The 23653-nt window shown below is 55.7% G+C and overlaps 1 long non-coding RNA gene across 8 annotated transcripts; it reads right to left on the bottom strand.

Annotated features, from left to right (window-relative positions):
- Positions 1-192: 192 nt before the first annotated feature.
- On the bottom strand, positions 193-11346 carry LOC124079416 (uncharacterized). 8 transcript variants are annotated; one of them, XR_009224998.1, is made up of 7 exons: positions 7620-11346; positions 5204-7517; positions 4554-4734; positions 3636-3791; positions 2829-3391; positions 2179-2301; positions 193-1168 (listed from the first exon to the last, which is right to left on the bottom strand). It is a non-coding gene; the product is annotated as an uncharacterized LOC124079416 (long non-coding RNA). The 8 variants fall into 8 exon arrangements; XR_009224995.1 differs by having other exon boundaries at positions 193-2301; positions 5204-7054; positions 7382-7517; XR_009224997.1 differs by having other exon boundaries at positions 193-2301; positions 7620-7767; positions 7876-11346.
- Positions 11347-23653: the final 12307 nt, after the last annotated feature.

The following is a 23653-nucleotide window of genomic DNA, read 5'->3' as shown; positions in this document are numbered from 1 at the left end:
GGGAGTTTATCACGTTAAGTCGGAGGAGTAGGTAAAGAGGTGGCTGCGTCTGGTGGGGGAGGTGCGGGATCCGTGAAGATTGGTAAATTATTCACACATCTCTTTCCACGAGAATGCGGCTCGCCCTCCACTCAAGAATGCTTATCAACACTCTGAGATTTTTTTTTCATCCATTTTTAAAGAAGGCGAAAGGAAAGAATATAATAACATTTAATTAAGAAATTAAGCCATCTCCTTCCTAAATATTCGGTTCTGCGTTTATTGCCTCCAGGAAGGGGGAGGGGAGAGTCCAACCACTGCAGGGAAATGGTTTCCATCATCTGCAAAATCCGATGCCCAAAATAGCCCCACGGTTGCCCTGGCAACTAGCATTTGCTCCCCCTCCCCCTCCCCCTTCCTTTGCATATTGCCGCATATTTCTATCATCTCTTTCCAGGCACAGTTCATAAACACGACGGCATAATAAAGAATGTTATCACCAATGACTTACAGCCCAGCTGCGCCCGGCAAGATAGGAAGTGGTAAGCGAATACAATTTCATGCAGTGAGGGCAACAGATTGATTGGGTGCCCTTCAAATGTGATGCCACTTCTTTCAGTCAGTCCAAATTCAGAAATAAAGTTGGTCTCGCCCTTCTCCGGCTGCCCTAGACAATGCACGCAGGGATAATGCCCGGGAGTCTCATTAGGGCTGGAAGGAGACAGGGATCATGCAATAGACTCCCAGCGCTCTCCCTGGCCTCCCTCCTCCCCCTTGTCAAAGGGCCGAGGCCGGGGTGTGGGCTTTTTGAATTAATTATCCTCTCTTCCCAAGGATGGTTTTGGTTCCTGTGGCCAGGGGCAGGGGGGGCGGGGGGGGGGGCGCCCGCTCTGGATGAAGGTCCCCAGAGACTTTGCACATCTGTTTCCAGCTCCTCGAGTTTGGGGGGTGGGGTGGGGTTGCTCTTTGCTGGTAATGTCAGGATCGAGGGCCCTCAGCACAACCCTGGAGAGCCACTTCTGTCCAGAGAGGTTTCTCTGAGGCTGTGAGGAGGGGAAGGGCTTCTCCCGTCCCCGAGGTTTATACAAGTCCTTCATGAATCCACTTCTCTGTCCTTGTTCCAGATGGGGCCAGAGCTGAGGGTTGTGCTTACAAAGATACGAGTGGCTGCCCTTGGGGGAGGGTGGACCTGTCCAGAGGAGGGAGGAGTCCCTGGCTGGGGGGTCCTGCGACCTCCTGAGGCAAGGACAAGGAGTCCAATCTCACCTCCCCTGCAGGAGCCTGTTGGGCCCTCCCTGGGTGGTGCAGGGACCATACACTGGGCACCCTGGTTCTCCGGATCTGGTGGACTACACAAGCCAGGGGCCCCTGCTCTGCCCTCCACCACCTGTCCCACGCGTGTCCCTCCCAGGCCACTCTCAGCCAAATTAGACTGCCCACCTGAGCTCAGGTATGTCAGTGGCTGCCCCCCAACTCAGGGGAGTGTGGATGGAGGACAGAGGAGCCCCCGAGGCACAGAAGAGGATTGAGGAGGCTGTAGCTTGGGGTGGGGAGGGGGGTCAGGCATCAGGTAGGTCAGGGGCCACAGGGGCCAGTGGTTGGTCACAGCCTCCTGGGCCAGTATGGCACCGTGCACAGAAGGCACAGCACATCTGTCAGTGGCAGGAGAGACCAGACTGTGCCCTCGGGTGAGCTGCCCACTATCTAGCCCAGGAAGACCCACTCGCCACACCTGGGCTGTCCCTGAGCTTCCTCCAGGACTGGGAGCCACGTACAGCCCGACTGGCCCTCCAGGGGCCTGCCGGGAGGGGAGGAGCTGGCGGACATGCCACCATCCAGGGTCACCTCCAGGTTGCGGGCCAGGATGCTGGACAGGAGGTGGTGTGGGGTGGGGTGGCAGGGGAGGAGTTGTGCGTGGCTCACCCTTCCTGTCACCCTGGGGTTCTTGCTCTTCTGTGATTCCCAAGGCAGCTCCCGGGGGGAGTTTGGCCACTACCCTACTCTGTCCCCCAAACCATTATTCCTGAGCTGTAGGAGGCCAGAGGAGAGCCCCATCTTTACCCACCACAGCAGCCCCGAGTCGCCCGCTGGGAGCCCAGTGCCCAGGCGCTACCTGGATTTTATACGTGCCTGGGCCACAGTGGAAGTCAGGGTTCCAGATGGCATTTAGCACACCCACAGTGTCGCCCACCACTCTACCTGGTTCCAGGACGTTTCTCATCACCCAAGGAAGCTGCTTCCGTTTGACTGTGAGTGTCCCCCGAAGGCCCATGTGCAACAGGCTTGGTCCCCAGGGTGGCTCCTTTGGGGGTCACTGTGGGCCTAAAGGTAGAGGGGCCTTGTGGGAAGTACTGAGGTCACTGGGGGCATGACCTTGAAGAGGATCTGGGGACCCCAGCCTCATCCTCCTCCTTTGCATCCTGACCATGAGGTCAGGCCCACGAAACACTCCCCACCATTGCTCACGGGCAACCCAACAGAGGCCTAAAAGTCATGGGCCCATCCCATCCTAGACTGGAACCTCTACAACCAAGAGCCAAAATAAACCTTTTCTCTTCATAAGTTAATTATCTCAGATATTTTGTTATAGTGATGGACCACTGACTAATACAGGAACCCTGTGCTCAGCAAGCAGCTGTTCCCCAGTCTCCCCTCCTCCTACTGGTGGGCAACAATTAATCTGCCTTCCATATCTATGGATTTCTCTGTTCTGGATACTTCATATGAATGAAGTCATCCATACGTGACTAGTTTCTTTCATTTAGCTTAATGCTGTTGAGATTCATCCACATTTAAGTATCCCTACTTTATTCCTTTTCATGGCTAAACAGTATTCCATTATTACATACCAGTATTTGTCTTTCCACTTATCCAGACATTGGGGTTCCTTCCAGCTTTGGGCTCTGATGAATACTGCGGCTATGAACACTCACGGACAAGTATTTTGTTTTTTCCAATTCTTTGGTGTAGGTACCATGGAGTGGAATTGCTGAGTCACAAAAGTAATTTTATATTTATATTGAGGAACCACTGGACGGCTTTCCATTTGGGTTGCAGCACTCGACACTCCTACCAGGAATGTGCAGGGTGTCGATTTCTCCATGTCCCCGCCGGCACTTGCCAAACTCTGTCTGGGTCTGCCCATCGCAGAAGGTGTGAAGTGGATCTCCTGGTGGTTTCATTTGCATTCCCCTAGTGACAAGCAAGCTGGGGGTCTTTCCACGATCGTTGGCCGCAACTCGAATGTGACCAGGCAACATAGTCACACGTAACATGACGGGTTCATTTTGACATGACCACACACGCGTGGATGGTTTGCTCCATTTAAGTCCCCAGTGCTTCCTCCTTCCTCCCTCGTCCTTCTGCCTGTCTGCCCCTCTCTACTCTTCTGTCTTCTTTCCATTCACTTATTCTGTAGACACACATAAAGGTGGGTTCGCTGTGGTACATTCACGTGTGTTCACAGCATGACTTTGCACACTGCGTTCCGAAGTTCCTGCCTGTCTCCACCCTGCCTCCCCCGCTCCAGTCCCCTTCCACTCGTCTGCGGGTATTTTCAGGGGACCCACCACCCCTCCCCTTGCTTTGCTCTGGCTTTTGCACAGGAGGGAACCCATCCAGCCCTTGACTCTCTGGGGCCCACTTAGTCCACTCACATGATGTTCTCATCCTGTATCTGGAAGATGCAAGACTCCACCAGAAGACACCTGATAAACAAGTTCAGCAGAGGACAGGATCCAAGGTCAACGTACACAGACCCATAGCTTTCCCAGACTCCAGTAGTGATTCTGCTGAGAAAGGAATCAGAAAAACTGTCCGGCTCATAAGTAATCTCAAAAACAAAACAAACAAAACAAACCAAAAACAACTTAGGAATAAGTCTAATCAAGGAGGTGAAAGACCTCTACAGGGAAAACTATAGAACACTAAGGAAGGAATCGAAGAAGACCTCAGAAGATGGGAAGAGCTCCCATGTTCATGGACAGGGAGACTCAGTATTGTTAAAATGGCCACGCCACCAAGAGTGCTGTGCGGACTCAGTGCACTCCCCGTCAAAGTAGAACTAGGAAGATCAGTTCTGGAACTCATTTGGAAAAATGAAAGACCTAGAAGAGCCAAAGCAATACTCAGCAAAAAGAGCAACGCTGTTGGATCCCAAAGCAGATCTCAGAGTTTACTTCAGAGCCATAGTAACAAAGGCCACAGGGCACTGGCACCAAGACAGACATGAAGACCAGTGGGACAGAATAGGAGACACAGAGACAGGTCCACACGGTCACGGCCATCTGATACTCGACAAGGGGCCAAAAATAATATACACTGGAAGAAAAAAGAAACAGCCTTTTAACAAATGGAGTTGGAAAAGCTGGATATCCATATCTAGAAGGATGGAACCGGGTCCCTATCTCTCACCCTGCCCAAAATTCAAATCAAAATGGATCCAAGACCTGGGAGTCAGGCAGAAACTTTGCAGCTGCTAGAAGGAAACATAGACTCAACACTCCAACGGATGGGCTGGTGCAGGCGCTCACGGGAGGAGAGCTTTGTCCGCCTCTGCTCCGACAGGGACCTACCAGCAGAATGCACGGCGGCGAGCTCCCAGAGCCACTTCTCCTGCTCCTCCTGGCCAATAAGGGAGCCATCCACACAGATCTCCATTCCCAGGACCAGGCACTGCCCACTGGACCCTGGGACACTGTGGTTTGGGACAGGATCTCTCGGAGACAGGGTTTCCACCTCTTCTCTTAGACGTTCCTGGTTGTAGAAGACCAAAAGGTTTCAGAAAAGATTGGCATTCTCCACTGTTCCAGGGAGAGCACCTCAAATGTCCCTCTAAGGGGAAAGGGGGGCACATCTGCACCCACCACACCCATTTCCTCCACGCCAAATAAGGTGGGGGAGGGGTCTCTTCCCGCTCTTCGCACACAGGAGGTTAGTGAAGTGTCTGGAGGACACTTCCGAGAAAAGCAAAACAAAATCAACTTCACAGACAATGAGGGTCTTTGTAGGACAAAAATCCACCATTATTTTTTCCCTCTCCGAAAACCTTTACACCCTGACGCCATCAAACATCTCAATGGGCCATCAGATGATCAGGTCTCATAATCTATGGGACCATTAAATGCAGGAAAATCTGCGGAGAAGTGACACGGTGACTCTGCCCCTCCCCACCCCTGGTGCCTTGGCGGCTCCCTGTGTTTGTCATCGCAGGTCAGACACCCACTTCCTCTTTGTCACTCTGCAACGTGACAAACGTCCCTGCACCCGACTCGGTCTCATCAGTCTGTAAGCTTGAGGGTTGTCATCCTTTGTCCTGCAGAAGAGCCTGCAGGGGACAGGGACACTGCACAAGATTCCCCTCGGGTTGGAGGGGGCGCTGAGCAAGGAACTGTGGCCCCACGAGAACAGGGGTCACGGTGGCCGCCCAGCCGCCTCCCTACACTGAGTTGGCTGTTATAATAGAAGGGCCATTCCACATGGCCACCTCGTCCCTCCTGCAACTGCAAGCACCGCCTCCTACAGCCGCGGGGCACAGAGATCCTCCCCTGAACCCCCCAGTGCCTTGCTGGTCCTCCTCTTCTGTGGTACCTGGTGTTGTACTGGTCAGGAGTGGACCAAGGGGTCAGCCTGGGCACCCTCTCCTCCTCCTTGTGCCCCCACCTCAGCACCAGGAGAGCAGAAACAGCAGCCAAGTGGCTGGAAGGGCCACACTGTCACACAGGACACACGTCACCAATGCTGTACCAGAGGAATGGCATCTTGGGGAGGAAGGATGATGGCTCTCCCTGGTTCAGGGGACTGGGAAGGTCCTCATGGAGGACTGACGTTTGCAGAGAGCCTCTGGGGACGTGAAGGGCTGCTGTGGCCCTGAAGGCAGGGTGGGGCAGGGCTGCGGGGGAGGCCAGCTGGAGCGAGGGCAGGAAGTGGGCAAACTGCTGCCGGGGCTCAGGGGGCCATCTCTCAGGACTGGGGAAGGGATGGGGGACAATGGAAAGGAAGGGGAGGCTCCGGGGAAGGCCAGGCCCCTACCCAGGCCCGGGGGCTGTGCTTCCTTCTGCCTCTCCCAGACCTGGCCCGGGTGAGCCGGGCATGGCTCCTGAGGCCCTGGGGCTGAGGTTAGTGGCAGGCCAGTGTCCCCTGCTCCGCCCCAGGAGGTGTTGCCCCACGAGCCCCAGCACCTCTCTGCTGACTCTGGTCCCCAGATCCTGGGCTGTGCTCCCTCCCCAGGGTCACACCTACTCACCCCCGCCACCCTGGCGGACACGGCTTAGCCTGCCCAGCCCTGAGGTGGCTGCCGGCTCCTGCTGTCACCTGGGCCATTTCCGCCTCACTGCAGCCCATTCCCCGGGCGGCAGGTGGAGTGGGTGCTGGGTTGGCTCAGCCCAGTTTGAGACAGCCCATTGGCACAGCCCACCTGGCTCCAAGGTCAGCAGAGTGCCCTTGAAATTGGCCACAGCGGGAGTATTTTCATCATGGGCATGAGGAAACGAGGCCATCAGGACTGCCCCAGGGGGCCAGCTGTGGGACACTCAGCAGCCCACCTCTGCACCACGGTGCAGGACTCCATCGCGTCTGAGGTTCCCCTCTGTGCCTTGCTCTGGGTGGGTACAGCTGCTGCATTGGCACAGCAAGGGACAGCTGAAGAGCAGCAGAGACCTATGGTGTGAATACAGGCAGTGTCCCCAGGCTTTGTGTTTTAAAGACTTGGTCCCCAGGGTAGACCTGCTGGAGATGCTGTGGGCCTGGTGGGAGGTCCTCGGGTCACTGGGGACGTAGCCTCCAGGGGACCTAGGGGACCGTGGGTGGAGAGGGCATTCTCTCCAACGTGCACGGCCACCCTCACCAGAGGACCAAAGCAAGGGGTCCCCTGACCTCCAAAACAGTGAGCTCAAGAACCCTCCTTGTCTTCCCAAGAAGCCGGCCTCCAGTATCTCCTCACAGAAGCTGACTCATGCCGACCCTCAGGCTGGGGTCCGCCTTCTGATCAGCCTACATCAACAGCTTCCGAGAGATGCACCGCCTGGCGCTCTCCACATTGGCATCACGGTTCCGTCTTTGATAATATCGCAAGTCCCTGCAAAGCAGAGGTTGCCACAGTGTCACTAACTGCCACTTCACCTTTCTGCACTCTCCACAGAGGGAGGAGGAAGCTCCACACAGGTGCTCCTCCTCTCCTCCTTGGTGCGTGTGAAGCCCCTGGGGAAGTGCTTACAAGAGCTGCTGCTCAGACCTGCCCTGGGAGGCTGAGAACCCACACTGGCTCCCAGGCAGGGGCTCAGACCTGCCCTGGGACAATCAAAGCCAGACCAACACGTCCCACCCCTCACATGTCAGGAGGACAGTGTCACCAGGAGCCAGTTGACTGTCCATGGGACGCCAGCATTTCTGGTGTCCCGCAGACCTGTGGTTTCCGTGACCTCTTCCAGCCAGCTGTTCCATGAGGTGGAGACCAATTGCCACATGTCCTTGGGATGCCACTAGCCACGGGCAGGGCTTCATAAGGACTTCTCGGCTCCCCGCAATCCATATGTAAAACACTTGGGAAGAACAAATAATTCCCACACAAACAGCAAAAGGAGAGGCAATTTTCATCAACAGAGACCCCATAAATCTTTATATATTTTATGAATCTCACTTACGTTTCTCGTCTGACTCGTGCATAAAACTTCTTGAGATTTATACAAGCCAACTGCATCCGTCATCCCCTTCCCGCGTGGGCTCTATATCTTGATGACCTTTTAGAAGCCAATGACGGCTTTTCTGTTGTTATCCATAATTGGAAAAGCACTGGAGATAAGAAAATTTATGGCGCCGAATGATCTACCTGAGCAAAGCCATAAAGAATAGCGGGTCTCTAAAAGAGGGTGGCGGGAAGGTACTGGCCTGTTTATCAACCTTATCTCCATCAGCCAGGGGCCTCTGTAGCTCGCTCAGGCCGACTCCCGGAACCCGCCGGTGGCCCACCGGAGGCTGTGCTGGCCTCTGTGGCTTCCGGGCCGCCTAGGATCAGCCTTCTCCGTGGATGAAGGTCAAGGAGGCGCTGTCCTCCCCTGCCCAAGAGCACTCCTGCTTTCACGCGGACAGACCGAGCTTCAGTGGAGTCCGGGATGGGCAAGGACGGGAAGATAGATGGGGTCCCGGGGCACTTCCTCAGCCCCTCCAGCCCCCATGGCTTACTGAGGGCCTACTGGGTGCCAGGTGCTGGTCAGCAGGCTGCAGATACCGCAGTGAAGAGAGTAAAGGAAACGTCCTACCACAGTGCCGTTTATGTGGGGTTGGACCTGAGTCACAGTCCTGTGTCCAGCCACAGGAAGGAGCCAAAATGACCCTGCGTGGCCAGAAGAGGACCAGTCAGTCCTCCTCCCTCTGACTGGCCTTGTGGAACCTGACTACCCACCACGCAGGGATGATGAGCTGACAGAATTCACGGTGTTAATCCTGGCCACCAGGAGAGCATGAGCATATCAACCAGCAGAATTAAGCACCACTGTTGTACGTACGCGGAGCTTTAACTCCTGAGCACACCTTCTAGGTCTCTAAGGAGCTCACAGTTGGTGGCTCATGGCCACCTGGGGGCAAACATCCTGTCCCTGAGCTAGAACAGGGGTGGGGGTGGGGGGAGTGCCTTGCTCCTGGAACTACACCTCTCAGGGTGGACAGCAGAGCTCAGAGGCCTGAGGGGCTCCCATCCAGAGTACCACCTCTTCCTGGCTGTGTCAGGAGACCAAGCACCTCATTCCTCTGGGCCTCCAATTTCCACAAGTGGAGAGGGTGGCCAGTGAGGAACCCTAGACAGCAGCGGAGGGAAGGGGTACCAGAGACCAAGACCCACAGCAGGCAACAGGAGGAGCCCAGAGCCCACCACTCAGCCTGGGCCGTGGCTCCCTCCTCCGCCCTGGCCACCACACATCTGTGCCTGAGAGCGCTTCGCATGGACGGGTGATTCCTGATGCCCGACTTGCCAGCCCACATTTGGGAGCCTCACGGGCTTCTCATGGACCAACAGTGCCCCAAAAGAGCAGACGGGCAAAGTGAGTTATTAACGACGGGTTGTGGTTCTGAGCTGGCCAGTGGCCAGTCCCTGGGGTCATTTCAGAGGCTTCCTCCGAGGTACCTGGAGGAACCCCAGAGGCCTGTGGTGTGTGTGCACACATTCACAGAAGGGGCCCTTGTGCCCAAGGGGCACGACCCGCCTAAGCCAGGGCTGCTGCTCCCCGTCTACCTTTCTCAGGGAGACTCCAGGCTTCCTCTGCCCTGGGAACACAGCCTGAGGGACCCCAACTCCCACCTGGACTCCATGTCACCTGACAGGGCACAGCATGAAGGCAATACGTCCTAGGCATGGAAGAAATGATCTTGCAGTGAAGAGCCCTGTGGCAGACCTCAGACCTCCGTCCGCAGAAAGGCTTCTGGGAGGCCGGCCCTGGCTGGCGTCTGGGTGCGCAGATTTCAGGAGGGTTACCCCAGACCTTGCTGACGGAGACTCACTGCGCCTAGACCCTTTGTGCCAAGGTTTGTGATCCCCCACTTTCCACCTAGAATCCAGGTGCATGCTCCATGCCAAGCCCTTCATTCCATTATCTCAACCAGCCCGCGCCAGTCCTGGGAGGGTGCTGCTGTCACCCCATTTTACAGAAGGGGAAAGTGGAACCAGGGAGCCCGGGTCAGACAGGGGCTTAGACATAGAGGTCAGAGGCGTGTAGGCAGAAGATGCCTGTGACCAGAGCCCAGTGAGAAGGTTAGGTGCACCATTCAGAGGAAGGAAATTCTGATGCACACGTAGATTGACCCTGGGAGACACGATGCCAAGGGGCACGAGCGAGTCACAACAGGACAAACGCTAGCTACATGGCCTCACTCACAGGAGGTCCCTAGAGCAATCAAATTCATAGAGAAGGAAAATAGAGTGGGGTCCCAAGGGCTGGGGGAGGGCAGTTGGTGTTTAATGAGGACACTTTGGGAAGATAAAAATATTTCAGAGATAGATGGTGGTGATGTTGGTACACACTGCAGGTGTATTCAATGCCACCGAACTATCCACTTAAAGATGGTCAAAATGGTGAGTTTTACATTGTGTATATTTTACTACAACTTAAAAGAAACAAAACTTCAGGAATTGGGAGTGCAGCTTGGTGGCACAATGCTTGCCTAGCATGCTCAAGGCCCTGGGCTTGATCCCCAGCACAAAAATTTTTTTAAATTTAATTAAAAATATTTTTTCATCACATCAGTCACTCCCGCTTAGCCCAGCCCACATGCCATCCCCTGGCCCCTGGAAGGAGATCCCAGCTTTTTCTGCTGGGGCACAAAGCCCTGCAACCTGATCTGGCCCTGCTGCCATCTCCCCTCTGCCACCCATGTCATCTTCTCTGTCCCTTGAACATGACAAACTTGTACCACCTCGAGTCTTTGCACCTGCTGTCCCTCTGTCTGGAAATTTCTTTAGTTCATTCTTCAGACTTGCTGGCTCCTCCTTGTCATTCAAATTTCTTTTTAAATGTCACTTGCTCAGAAGGCCCTGCCTGGCCACCCTATATAAAGTGGGGTCCCCTCCCCTAGCTCATCACCCTGATTCAGCCTGCAGAGAGCACACACACCCAGTCTTCTTCCTGCTGTTCATTTCTTTTCTGTCTTTTGAACAAACTGTCCAAAAGAAGAGGAACCTAGCCCTGTGGACAGAGTGTGGCACACGGAACTCCCCCCCTTCTCGGGGAGGGGGGCTGGAAGGAAAGAAGGTGCTCAGCAGTCACAGACCTTCACAGGGCCCCCTGCAGGGAGGTGACCTGGAGAGGAGACAGGGAGCTCACAGCCCCCCATCCTGCAGCAGCTCTGGAGCTGGGGGGCCCTGGAGTTGCCCCAGGGGAGACAAGGCGACCAGGCTTCACCCACCGTGTCTGCCGGGCATGGGGAATAGAGGCAGCTGGCAAAGGCGGGTGACTCTGGGGAGGCTGGCTTCTCCAGCTGAAGGCAAGTTCAAGGAGGACTCAGGAGAGAGCCCAGCAGGAGAGGAGCTCCCAGAACTGGGGGAGGGGGCTCTGGGGGACCACCGCCCACCAGGGCGGGGACAGCCTCTTCCCAAACACTCCTGCTGCAGACACTTTCTCCCTGAGGCAGGAAACGCAGAGGGGAGCGGGAGAGGTTAGACGCAGGCGGGCGCCTTCCCCAGCCGGCCCCAGCGCGCTCCCCGAGGACACGGACCTGGACCTGAGCCCGCCCCCAGCATGCCAGGGTGCTTCCAGAGCCCTGCCCCGCTCTCCTAGGCTGCCTGCTGCCCTCCACCCACGAAGGCCCTAGACAGGCTCTTCCAGGGGGCGCCTCGCCCCGCTCCCCTCCCCAGGGTGGGCATCTCCGCGTCCGGTCTCGGCGCTCCTGGGGGCGGGGTCTGCGGGGAAGGGGCGGAGGGATGCGCGGGCAGCTCGGGGCCTGACCTTCCCGCGGGGCATGCGCGCGCGTGCGCGTGTCAGCGGGAGGCTGCGGAGCAACTCGGTTTCCTAGGCGACGGTGCGGCGGGGCGCAGGGTGCTGCGGCGTGGGCGGGGGAGCGGTGTCATCCTGGTCGGCTGCCGGCGGGAGCCCGGCCCACCGCTGCCTGGCTGGAGCGGCCGCGCGAGGAGCCTGGAGAGGCCCGGGGCCCGCCGACGGGTCCGGCAGGTTACCCGGGGAAGCCGGCGGCGCCCTCGCGACACCCGTCCCTCGCTCTCTGCCCGGGCGGGGGAGCCGGGCAGGCGGGCAGCAGGCCATCCCGGCCCACTCCACCGCTAATTATTTTCCATGATGAACATGTTATTATGTCTTACACTCGAAATAATCAATTTGGAATCACCACTCTGATGAGTTAATGGGCACTTGGTGGGTGTCATTTGAGAATCTCTCTGCAAAGTGCGGTTCTATTTTTAACAGCGGGTGGCTGAGCAGGGAACATGAAGGACATGTTAAGTGTGCCTGGCCAGGCCCCTCTAGGCACCCAGGGCTCCCCTCGCGCAGGGGCGCGCTCTCCCTTTCTCTTTCCCCTGCTCTCTCTCCCGGCCCTTCTCCTCCTCTCCCAGGCCCCTCCTTCCCTCTGCCCTCCCTTTGCGGGGGAATCTCTGGCGCAAGGACTGAGTGCTCAGGCTTCATCAAGACTGGCACCAGAACCAGACCACCAACCCCCTGCACCGTTGACCCTCCCTCCACTCTCCTCCTGCTCCACGGGGTGGCGGGCTGTTGCAGGGGTCTGGGTGCCTGTGGATCAGCTCTGCTCCGTGATCCAGGCCACACCTCCCCACCTGGATAAGCCCCTGGCATGTGTTGGCTGCAGAATTTCTCAAACGTTCCCAATTGGTGATTTTGATTATTAATTCCATTGCACAGAGGAGGAAACTGAGGCTCTGGGGTTTGAAACCAGAGAGCCTGACCCCAGTGGAAGTCTGCATGATCTATCCCAGCAGCCCAACCACATGACCATGAAATAAGAAGCAGGAAGGATTTCTATTCATAAAATTCTTTAAATTGCAAAGATGGTCACTAGAACACAGAGGTTTCTGTCATTTCTGCAAATGTCAGAAAATGGGGTGGACAGAAGAGAGCTAAAAGCTCTCACCCCCAGGTAAGAGTCACAGGCGAGTCTGCAGCTAAGCACCTGCGTCGGCATGATGGGTGGACACTGGAGAGGGGGATGTGGGCATGATGGGTGGACACTGGAGAGGGGGATGTGGGCATGATGGGTGGACACTGGAGGGGGGAGGTGGGCATGATGGGTGGACACTGGAGAGGGGGATGTGGGCATGATGGGTGGACACTGGAGAGGGGGATGTGGGCATGATGGGTGGACACTGGAGAGGGGGACGTGGGCATGATGGGTGGACACTGGAGAGGGGGAAGTGAGCATGATGGGTGGACACTGGAGAGGGGGACATGGGCATGATGGGTGGACACTAGAGTGGGGGAAGTGGGCATGATGGGTGGACACTGGAGAGGGGGACATGGGCATGATGGGTGGACACTGGAGGGGGGGAAGTGGGCATGATGGGTGGACACTGGAGGGGGGGAAGTGGGCATGATGGGTGGATGCTGGAGAAGGGAACTTGGAGGGGAAGGCGCAGGCAGACGCTCCCGTCATGGGCCCCTTGCACTGGGGCCTGTCTGTGTGCAGTGGTGGGAGCACTCTGGGCTCGGAGGGATGGACTGGGCTGGCAGCAGTGCTGGCGAGGGCCAGACTGTAGACAAGGGCTTTTTACAGAAGAGATCTGAGACTCACAGGGAATGCTGCACCCTACAAAAGCTCCCTGGAGTCAGGGCTGGTTTTTGTCTTTGGCTTCCCTCAACCCATCCGCTGTGGTCCTTGGATCCAGGCCATCTTTACACTGGTGTGAATGGACAATGCACCTAGCCCATGGGCAGCGCCCCCAGCCTTGGCACCACAGACTTACCAGTGACCATACCTTTGCTCCTTTGACCCTTCCTCCCAGTACTCGGATCTCTCTGTCAGTGAAAGAGACACCCCTAACCTCAGTTAGACAGAAACCTACTGGTTATCTGCTTGGCCCCTGTGCCCTCTTCCCAACAGCCTCCGTTTCTTAAGGTGAGGGTCTAATTGGGCCTCAGGAGCCTGACCCAGGTCCAGGGATAAAGCACATGACCTGGACTAAGCCAGTCAGTGAATTCCCATCCTCTTTCCACATGATTGGTTCAAAGGTAGGCACCCTGGCCAATCCAGACCAGTGGACATGTGGCTCAGTGCCTTCACTTGGAGCATTAAGGCAAAGAGGCCTTCTATTTCTTACTGGGCATAACCAGAAATGCCCAAGGAGCTGCCAACAGCCACCTGCTGAACTTAGAGATGAAAACACACACACACACACACACACACACACACACGCACGCTGCCTTGGTCCTCACACAGCAGAAGGCCCTGGCTCTCACACACACAGGCCCCCCCATGGGGAAAGAGAACAGCAGGCAACCTTCTTTCAGCCTGTTCTTCAAAAGCTGGGCGAGACCTGCCTTTTCCATCTGAGAACAGCGGGAAGCTGCACTGGCCAAAGCAGAGGGGCCTCCTGTTGCAGCCAGCTCCTGTTGCAGCCAGATGCTCGTCCTCAGCAAGGAGAAGCCGTGGACTGCCCCTCTCCTCAGCAAATCCCAGCTTCTCGATGGTTCCAGAGGCAGGAAACTAAGCTCTCTTTATTCCTCACATCATTTCATATCCTGTGGCTAGGATCCGTGCAGGAGGAAGGAAGGCATGGAGATTCTTCTCTCCAGGGCGCCTAGCCTGAACCCTGCACAGCTCATGTGGTCATGGTCAAGGCCTTGCTGGACATGAGGAGTCCACAGGGTTTGTAGAGCCCATCAAGGCAAAGAACAGAGAAGCCACCAGGATTCCTTCCCAAGAACAGAAGTGCAGTACAGGGGTGGAGGGGGAAGCTTGAGGAGGCTTAGAGGAAAGCACCTGTCGGTGTTTGAATTTGAGTGACTCCTGCCCAAGCTCATAGAATAAGGGGCTTTTCAAAGACACTGGCAAAAGCACTCAAATCCCAAATTCAAATTGTGTGACCAATCACTTAGTGTAAACAGTAGGCTTGGTGGGGTACCCCCTCTCCCATTGCCAGACACCCAGGGCAGAGGTGTCCGCGGGGCCACAGGCCACACGCCAGCACATCACCCCGAGCACTGAAGGCTGCATAGTCCCAGCATGCTGTTTACTGATCCCAAAAAGGAACTTGGAGGACTCAAAAGAGAGGTTTGGACATTTTATCACTCACATGCTTCTTGGCGGTGTGGGGGGTACAGTGGAGAGCCACCCGTGCTGATGAGCTGAGGGGGTGCATGAGCTCAGTCGCTGTCTCCAAGCAGGTGGCGTTCTGCGGATGTGGTGAGCATCCTTTACTCTGCAACCAGGCTTGCTCTGCTTTGACTCTCACCTAAAGACTGAAGATAAGGGAGGTGGCCAGCTCCCCCCTCCATTTCCTCCCTCACTGGGTTCTGTGAGTCCTGGTCTCACTACAAGCTTCCCTGGGTGCTGGTCAGTGTTCACCCACACCTGCACTCACTGGGAGAGAGGAGAGCTCTCCATCTCTAGGAACACCAGATGTACCCAGCCCCAGCTGTGATCCACGACAGCCTCACTCATGTTCAAAGGAAGGCCCCGGGGAGCCACGAGAGGACCCCAGCAGGGTTCAGGAAGAGCCTCAGGAACGCACCAGCTCTGGAGGAGGAGTGCGCCAACCGGGCAATGGCGGGAAGCCACGGGGCACATGGGAGGTGCTGCCTGAGGATGTCAGCCCCCCATCTCCAAACAGAAAACCTCTGATCACAACCTGCCGACGTGACTGAACAGGTCAGGACAGCGAGAGAGCTGTGGGATGCGTCGACAATCCAAACACTACAAGTGCAAATGTTTAGCATTTTACAGAGAGCTAAGAGTCCCTGATATTTGTGAGTGACTGAGCACCTCACATGGTCCCTGTGTCATGTTCCTTGCCTGGTGTTGCGTATCCAGAAGGAAAAGTGGGAAGTCCTCCGCCGGATCTAGTGCCCACCTTTACTGCCAAATACAATGCACCTCCTGAGATATTCAAAAAATATCTCAGACCTGACTTTGGACTCAGAAGCAGTTTCCTAACATGTTTGTAAAAATAGTCTGGAGGAAGAGATCTGTGGGTCTTGAATTCATTTACTGAAAAACAAAATGTGCAACACCTTTCAAGGCTGCAAGAACAACGGCTTGACACAGGGAAGGCTGCAAATAAAGCAGAGAATCACAACTAAGAAGCAAGCAAGCAAACCAGCTTCCCCGTGAGCAGGGGCAGCCGTCACTCTCCCACTGCGTGGGTCTGCCTACCTCTGCCATTTCCACCGATGAACCCCCTCAAAATGGTGAAACAAACAATTCAGGGAGAGACGTTCCAATCACACTAAGTATTAAGCTAGAATTTTCCAGACTAATCAAGTGTGGTCAATTTGTTTTCTACAAAGGCCCAGCAGCATCCTGCGGGGAAAGAACAAGAGGCAGGACTGGCCCCTCTAGACCTGCGTCTGCAAAACACAGAAGGCACAGTCTCAGCCCACACCCACCAAAAAAGAGCTCACAGTGAAACACAGACCTAAATATAAAACCCCAAATCTAGAATTTCCAGAAGAAAACATAGGAGAACATTGGACAAGGGACAATTTCTTAGACATAAACCATGTAGTAGAATCTGTTAAAGGAAAAAAAAATGATGAACTGGACTTATTCAAAATTGTAAGTGTCTACACTTCAAGAGACTCCATTAAGATAACAAAAAGAGGGGCTGGGGCTGTAGTTCAGTGGTAGAGCACTTACCTAGCACATGTGAGGCCCTGGGTTCCATCCTCAGCACCACATAAAAAGCGAATAAACAAATAAAGGTACTATGTCCATCTACAACTAAAAATATATTTTTTAAAAAAGATAGTAAAAAGATAAGCCTCAGGCTGGGAGCAAGCATGTGAAAAACATATCTGTTAACAAATGTTAATATGTTAAATATCCAGGATATTTAAGGAGTTCTCAAACCTTAATAATGTAAAGACAAAAAACTCAGTTTTTAAAATGGGCAAAAGATTTGAAAAGATATTTCACTAAAGAAGACGTACAGACGGCTCAGTTGAGTGCTCGCCTCACATGTGGAGGGCACTGGGTTTGATCCTCAGCACCACATAAAAATAAAATAAAGGTATTATGTCCATCTATAACTAAAAAAAAAAATTTAAAAAAAGAAGACGTACAGATGGCAAATAAGCCCACCAAAGGGTGTTCAACACCATTGCTTATTGGAGAAAGGTGAATTCAAACCACGTGAGAAACCACAGCAGCCCACCAGCATGACTACAGTGATGTTTCGTGTCGTTCAGTCTGACAATAGCATGTGTGGAGGGCGTGGTGGAAACGCAGAAGTGCAGCCACCTTGGAAACCTTTGGGGACTTTCTGATAAAGTCACGTGCACATTCACTAAGTGACCAGCAATCCACGCTAGAAACACAGGTTCCCACAAACCCTGGGATGTGACTGTTTATAGCAGCTTCATTGATCCTAATCAAAACCCAGAAACATTCCAAACGTGCTTTAATAGGTAAACAGAGACACGAGCTTGTCCATTGCACCGTGGGCGGCTGCTGGGCTGTGAGCGGGCATGATCCTGGTGGACACGGGAGATGGTCTACAAAATGAACACAGCCAGACGCAAAGCCTGCCTTCTATAGCACCCCATCTGTATGACAGGCCGGAAAAGCAAAGCCATAGGGGAGATAAGAGGAAGTTTCCCTCTGACCACAGAGAAACACCCAGGAAGGTTCTCGGATGAACAGATGGACGGTTCCACGTCTTGGTTGCAGTACTGGTTGCGTGGCTGCGGGCTGGGGAAACCCTCAGGACTGTGCACCGGAAAGGTCCACCCTACAGCACTCAAATCTCACCTCTGCAGCCCCGGCTGCAAAAGAAGAGTCGATCAGATGAGTCAGATCGAAACATGAATTTGTCGGGCTGGGGACGCAGCTCAGTCGCAGAGCACCCACCTGGCTTCCATCCCCAGCCCTCTGCAAAAGCTAAGAAACAGAAATGAGTAATTTGCCTTAGCGATGTAACATTTATTGTCCACAAATGGGCCCTGTCGGCCCAGTCAGGGCGCCATGTTCTCGAGTTGTTTTGAAGGTCTGTTCCCTGGTTGTGGGTTTGGACGTCTGTAGGGCCCCACAGCCTTTCTTCTCCCTGACGTAGAGAATGGTGATAGCAGGCGGAAGCTCTGGCAGGTTGGGTCTGCCATTCTCCCCACGCCCTGTCTTCCGTCCCCTGCTGGTTCAGTCTGGAAGCTTTGGGGCCACCACTGAGACTGTGGTCACTTGAAAGGGAAGACCCTTTTGGTCCTCATCAGGGTGAGAAGTGCTCTCCAGGTACATGATTGGGACAGCTTAGGTGGAAAGATGGAGGGGCAGAAAAAGGATCAAGCAGAGGAGGGGACGTGGGGGCAGCGCCTCAGGAGGGGCAGGCGGGGTCACCTGAGTGGTGCACGTGGCCCTCTGGGTAGCTCTTGGCCATCCTCTCCTCAAATTGTGAGGCGGGCAGGCGCGGGTGGAGGTGTAAGGGCCACGAGCCAGCCCTCCCGCTGGGGGTCATCCGGCTCGTGAACAAGTGCCCTAGTGACCCCTTGACTGCAAGCTGAAAGGGGTCACAGCTTTTTGACCTCCACGTGGTTTGACTGGAGGCAAACAAAACCTCCTGTTGGTTTAAGGAATCTTCTCTCAGGCCAGGGGCCTCAGGAGAGCGCTGCTTCCTTCCACGTAGACCAACGACTCTCCCCAGAGCCTGGGGCTTGCTGGGAGCTCTGCAGAGGGCCGTGCCCACATGGCTCCTGTGCCTGTGGGGCCCTCCCCTCACCACGGTCAAGTCTGTCTTCTAAATGTTGGTGTCTTGAGCTGATTAACCAGAGGCACTGTCCCCTGGAGGACACACCTCCACCCTCCAGCTCCACGTCCAGCACCCTGCCAGTCCTCCCCGGTAGGTCAGGTACAGGATGGAAACCCACGGTGAGCTGCCAGCTGCCCCCCACCTCACACTGGCAAAGGTGAAGGACCCAGGAGCCGACAGGCAGAAGCCCTCGGGGGAACAGAATGTGGAACCGACCTTGGCAGGGGAGGGTCTTCCCCAGGGGGGCTGGTCTAGGCATCTACCACGGCCTGGGAGGGGGGGGGCTGCAGGGAGCACAGCAACCTGCTGAGGTCCAGCGTCCTGAGCTCCAGGGGTACCTCCCACCCGCGCCCCCTCTTGCTTATTGAGGTGACAGCAGGCAGGCTCTGCCCCTGGAGGAGGGATTGTTTCACTGATCAGGACTCCGAGGTTCAGGAAGGTGAAGTTGTTGGCCCAGAGTCATGTGGTCAGCAAGGGGACAGCCAGGACTGGAGCCCAGATAGACTCCCAGAACAGAGCTCCCGCAGGAGGGCTCCGGAGAAGTCAGAGAAGTGGAGTCTTGTGAGCCGGCCAGCTCCCTCCAGAGGCCTTGCGGGGGCTCTCTAACCAGCCACCAGTCAAACCATGTGCACAGCTTTGGAAAAGTAGACACCTTGTCCCTAAAGAACCGCACCCCAGGGTGCCTGTGGAGCGTTCCTGATTCTCAGCCAGGACAGCCTGTCTGTCCCAGAGCCTCTGGACACTGCTGGGCCCAGCCAACCACCTTCCCCTTGAGCCCGTCAACTGATCTCCATTTCCTCAAGGCCCCAGGCCCCCAAAGCCCACCTGAGGAGGGGACAGGAGGGTCAGAAAGGAACTGCTGTGACACAGATCTGCACAGTAAGGGGCTGACTCTGGCCGGGCAGTCAGCCTGGAAAGGGACACAGAGACCTGAGGATGACCAGCGCAGGGCCTGCTGTTGCCAGGGCAGGCAGTGGGCGGGGCCTGCCCTGCTGCTCACCTGGGAAGAGGGTGGGGCGCAGGAGCCAGGCTCACAGGTGTGGGCAGCCGGGAGGGAGGCTGCAGGTGGATCCTACCAGGTAGGAAGGGGCAGACAGATGGGATGGCTCCCAGCTGAACTCACCCTGCCCTCCAATACCTGGCAGAGGTTAGCCGGCAGAGGCCTGGCGGTCACCATTGCTTCTCTGGCAACCAGTGCAGAGCTAGCGTCCAGCTGGAACAGGACGCACATAGGCTGAACGGCAGCCCTCTCCTGGGGTCCTGTCTTCCTTGGGCCAAGATTCGGTCCACACGTCACCAGTGAGCAAGCCGGGCCTGAACCAAGCACCACCAGGCAGCTCCCGCTGTACCTCTGGGCCCCTAAGTTTGTAGAAACAGAAGTGGGGGCTCAAGATAAGGAAGTTAGTAGCAAGACGCACTTTCCAAAAAGCCGGCAAGATCACCAGGTGCCCTGGGCTGGGCTCCCCTGGAGTGGGGCCCCCACCACGCCTCCCAGCCCAGCCCGGAACACTCCCAGCCAGCTGCCAAGGGCCCACAGCAGCCTGTCACCCCGCCTGCCTCTCAGGAAGGAAACCCCTCTTCCTGGTGAAGCCCTGCAGCTGAGTGGGGTCCCCACTTCCCACCAGTCCAGTTAACATCAGCTTTGGTGAGGGCAGAGGCCCTGATGCCTTCACAGCCGTCCCTTCTCCTCCTGTGGCCCCAGCACTCCCCGTTCAGTCCTGTCCCCTCCTCCGCCATAGCACAAGCCCAGGGACACCCACCCCCCCGTCAGACCCCAGTTCTCCTAGGCTTCAAGAGCAGGTTTCTGCACCCAAGGCCCAACCGCTTCCCTCCAGGCAAGCCTCCCGGAGCAGCCTGGGAGGTGGGATATCAGCCTGGGAAGTGGGGTGTCAGCCTGGGAGGTGGGGTGTCAGCCTCCTGCACTGAGTCAGCAGGCCTAGAAACAGTGGCATCACTCAACTCTACACCTGCAGGCCATGGCTCCCCAAGGGCACCGCAGGCTCTCGGGGCAGCAGGCATCTTCTGTACCCACAGAGCCCTGATAAGGCAGAAGCTGATGATTCTGACGAGCTGGGTTGGAACCCTGGCTGGGTCCCCAGGACGGTGCCTGTCCACAGTGCACCCTGCCTTCCTACAGCCGTCATAACAAGTCTCCCCAGTTGAGAGCCTTAAAATAATACAGACTCTTTTGGTCAGGAGGGCAGTGCGGGGTCTCGCTGGGCGACCATCTCGGTGTCAGCAGGGCTCCCTTCCTTTCCCAGGCTCTAGGGGGAGTTTGTTCCCTGGCCTGATCCAGTTTCCACAGGCCACCATATGCCTTTGCTCCCGGTCCCCTCCTCTGTCTTCAAAGCCAGCAACGTTGCAGCCTGGTCCCTTCCTCTATCATTGCATGTCCCTCCAACCACACACAGGCCTTGTGATTAGCTGAGGTGACGGGATAACCCGAAGGGTCCTCGCCTTGCTGATCCTACCCGCTCGAGGCTCGCTAGGTCAAGCACATTTGAACAGGACACCTCTGCAGGACTGCTCAGAGCCTTGCTCTGCTCATGAGCAGGGTGAGCCACCAAGAAAGGCTTGGAGTTGCAGCATTTTGCAGGTTGCTCACGTGTGACTCCAGGACCTCTTTGTGCTTTTGCAATTACTGAGACCTCCCTAGAAGCCCTGCAGGTCACCAGGGTAGGAAGCACACTGCTGGAGCCTCCCGGACCCCTTCTCTCCTCCTCCTGGACTTCTCAGGATCTGCAGGACTTCACCTGAGGGCACCCAGCCTCAGAGCCCTGGCATGCTGTGGACAGTGACCGTGACTTGGGGGACAGTAGCCCCCTGAAGCTTTGGTTCCAGCTGCCAGGCAGACTCCACTTTGCAGGAGCAGAAATGCTTCTGCCTTGTGTTTCAGGACCCACCTGGCCCAGATGAACCAAGCTGTGAGAACAAGCCAAGGTCCCTGTGCCTCTGTGCCAACGACTGTGCACCAGCACTGCGGGGTCCTGGGGAGTAGTGTCCGCTGAGTCCCTGGCCTTCCAGACAACACCTTCTGAACCTACCGAGGGGATGTCTGTGGCGCTCCTCCTGGCCCTGCCACAGGAGCTCCCAGCAGGGCTTCTTCACCGGCTTCTGACGCGCTTCCTCTAAGGATCAGTGGGGCCAGCGACTGGGGACACCCTTGGGCACTGAAACAGTAAAGCCAGTTTCCAGCCACAGGGAGCGTGGGGGTTTCCACCTCTGAAACACCAGGCTCTTGTGCCAAACCAACCACCTCCACCCGGAAGGCTCTTAAGGGCTGTTCCCTCATCATCACAGCCAGATTCTCCCGTCTGTGGGACATCAGGGGAAATGCTCAAGAACGTTCCAGAAGTCATACAGCCACCCCCATGTGAGGCCAGAACCAACTGGGACTGTCTACTACAACTGACAGCCCGCCCCTCTGAGCTCTTGTTGGCTGGCGCAGGGGTCCATCACCAGCTCAGGGAGCCCATAGGGCCCTGCATGGCTGCTTTGGCTGATGACGCTGGGCCTCTGCAGACACTGTGTCCACACCTGGAGACGTGCCTGGGGGAAGGCCAGTGCCTGTTCCCAGCCTTGCTCCGCTTCACAAAGACAGGGAGCACGTGACTGGGTCTGTAGGGGAGTCACAGTTTCCAGCCCACAGGTGCCTGGGGGTATTCTCACTGAGCCCAGCCATCAGCCAAGGGTCAAGTTCACTGGTAGATGAAATCTCCCTCCCTCCCTGCAGAGGCCTGGGCAAGACGTGTCCTACTGGCCAGGAGTTCAAATTCACACTTGGGACAGATGATTGAAGTGACTTCTCTAGGGGACCTCCCCCAGGGCCCAGGCCAGCTAAAGCTGTGTGGGGATGACCTCGTCCTGTCCTGCTGGCAGGGATGGCCTGTTGCCGTCCTGCACAAACAAAAGTAGTACTTCTAGCTCCCTGGCATCATGGCAGCACCTTGCCCCCTCCCCCCGCCCCGTTCCAGCCCAGCTTCCTGAAACACAGACCACAGGACGGAAACTCCCTGGGGGGGGCGGCCCACGCTGCACCCCGAGTCTGCCCCAGAGAGCCCTGTGATCTTGGGCATATTCCTGCACCCTCAGGACCTCCCTCCTCTCCGCTAAGCTGAGTGGGGTCAGACCAGACCCTTTCCATGGCCTCTTCCAGCTTCAGGACTGGCTTTCCTTCCTGACACCCCAAAACCACATCCAGAGGAGAATGATATGCATCTCCAAAGAGACCCTCCCACCCCAGCATCTTGGATGTGGCTCTTTTCTACCTGTATCTCGAGGCTCCAGGGAAGGAATTATTCAATCTCATTGTACAGCACTGTGATCATTAGCGGCACTTTGGTCATTGAAGAATTTCAAGGCCATAAATAATAACGATGATTATAAAAATAACAGGCATATTCTCCTCCCTCCCCACGTCAAAGTGCTGGATTCCTTTTCTTTCTTCTTCTTCCTCTATTTTTTTTTTAATGCCACTCTGTGCCAGAGGCCTTCAGAAAAAGAGTTAATTAATATCCCTTGCTGTGGACTAATTCTCGTTCCAACATGTGGCTGTCATTTCCCTGTCATCAGAGCTGATTTACAACAGGGTTTAATTAAATTCTCCGTACATTATTCAGCATTCTCCAAAGACAACACTACCGTGGCCGGGGGTATTTAAAATGTCACCTGCTGAGACATATCACCTTTCCCTAAATAAATATGACAGTGATCAAACTTTGGCTAATTACAGTGACTTAGTTATTTGTTTGTATGTTTTAATATTTAATTGCTTTCATGTTCATCCAATTACTGAGCAACAGCAAATAGAAATTAACTTTTTTATCAGTGTGTTCCCAGCCCAGCTAATAAGCACTCAAAGCCTCAGTACAATGGGAACTGCCCAAGCTGAGAGGATTGTAGACATGTTCTCAGCTCAGTGGACGGAGTGATTAAATTAAGGAAGAGCCCTTCCGGTCTCCCCAGCAGTGAGGAGCTGCAGCCCCCTTCCAGGAAGGCAGGAGAGAGCCTTTGATGGCACCAGGCACCTGCAGGGCTTTTGGTTCCACACTGCCACCCCATGGCCACTCGGTGCAATTGCCCCAGCTCCTTTGCATGCTTAGGGTTCCTGGAAAATGACAAAAGTCCAGAACTCCTGGGAACACATGCATGGAGAGTCAACTTCCCGCGTGGGTGACCTGAGAGCTCCCCCCTGTGGAGGCACGTCTTGAGCCTCCAGCTTCGGGGGGTCTTTGGCTCCTGGAGAGAGGCTCTAGCACCTTCTGCCAAGCTCCC

Source organism: Marmota monax, unplaced genomic scaffold (genome assembly GCF_021218885.2).
Source record: "Marmota monax isolate L192 unplaced genomic scaffold, Marmota_monax_Labrador192_F-V1.1 WCK01_AAM20220418_F8-fsc00362, whole genome shotgun sequence".
Lineage (NCBI taxonomy): Eukaryota > Metazoa > Chordata > Mammalia > Rodentia > Sciuridae > Marmota > Marmota monax.
The sequence above is the reverse complement of the archived record's forward strand: the minus strand, read 5'-3'. Positions and strand labels throughout refer to the sequence as shown.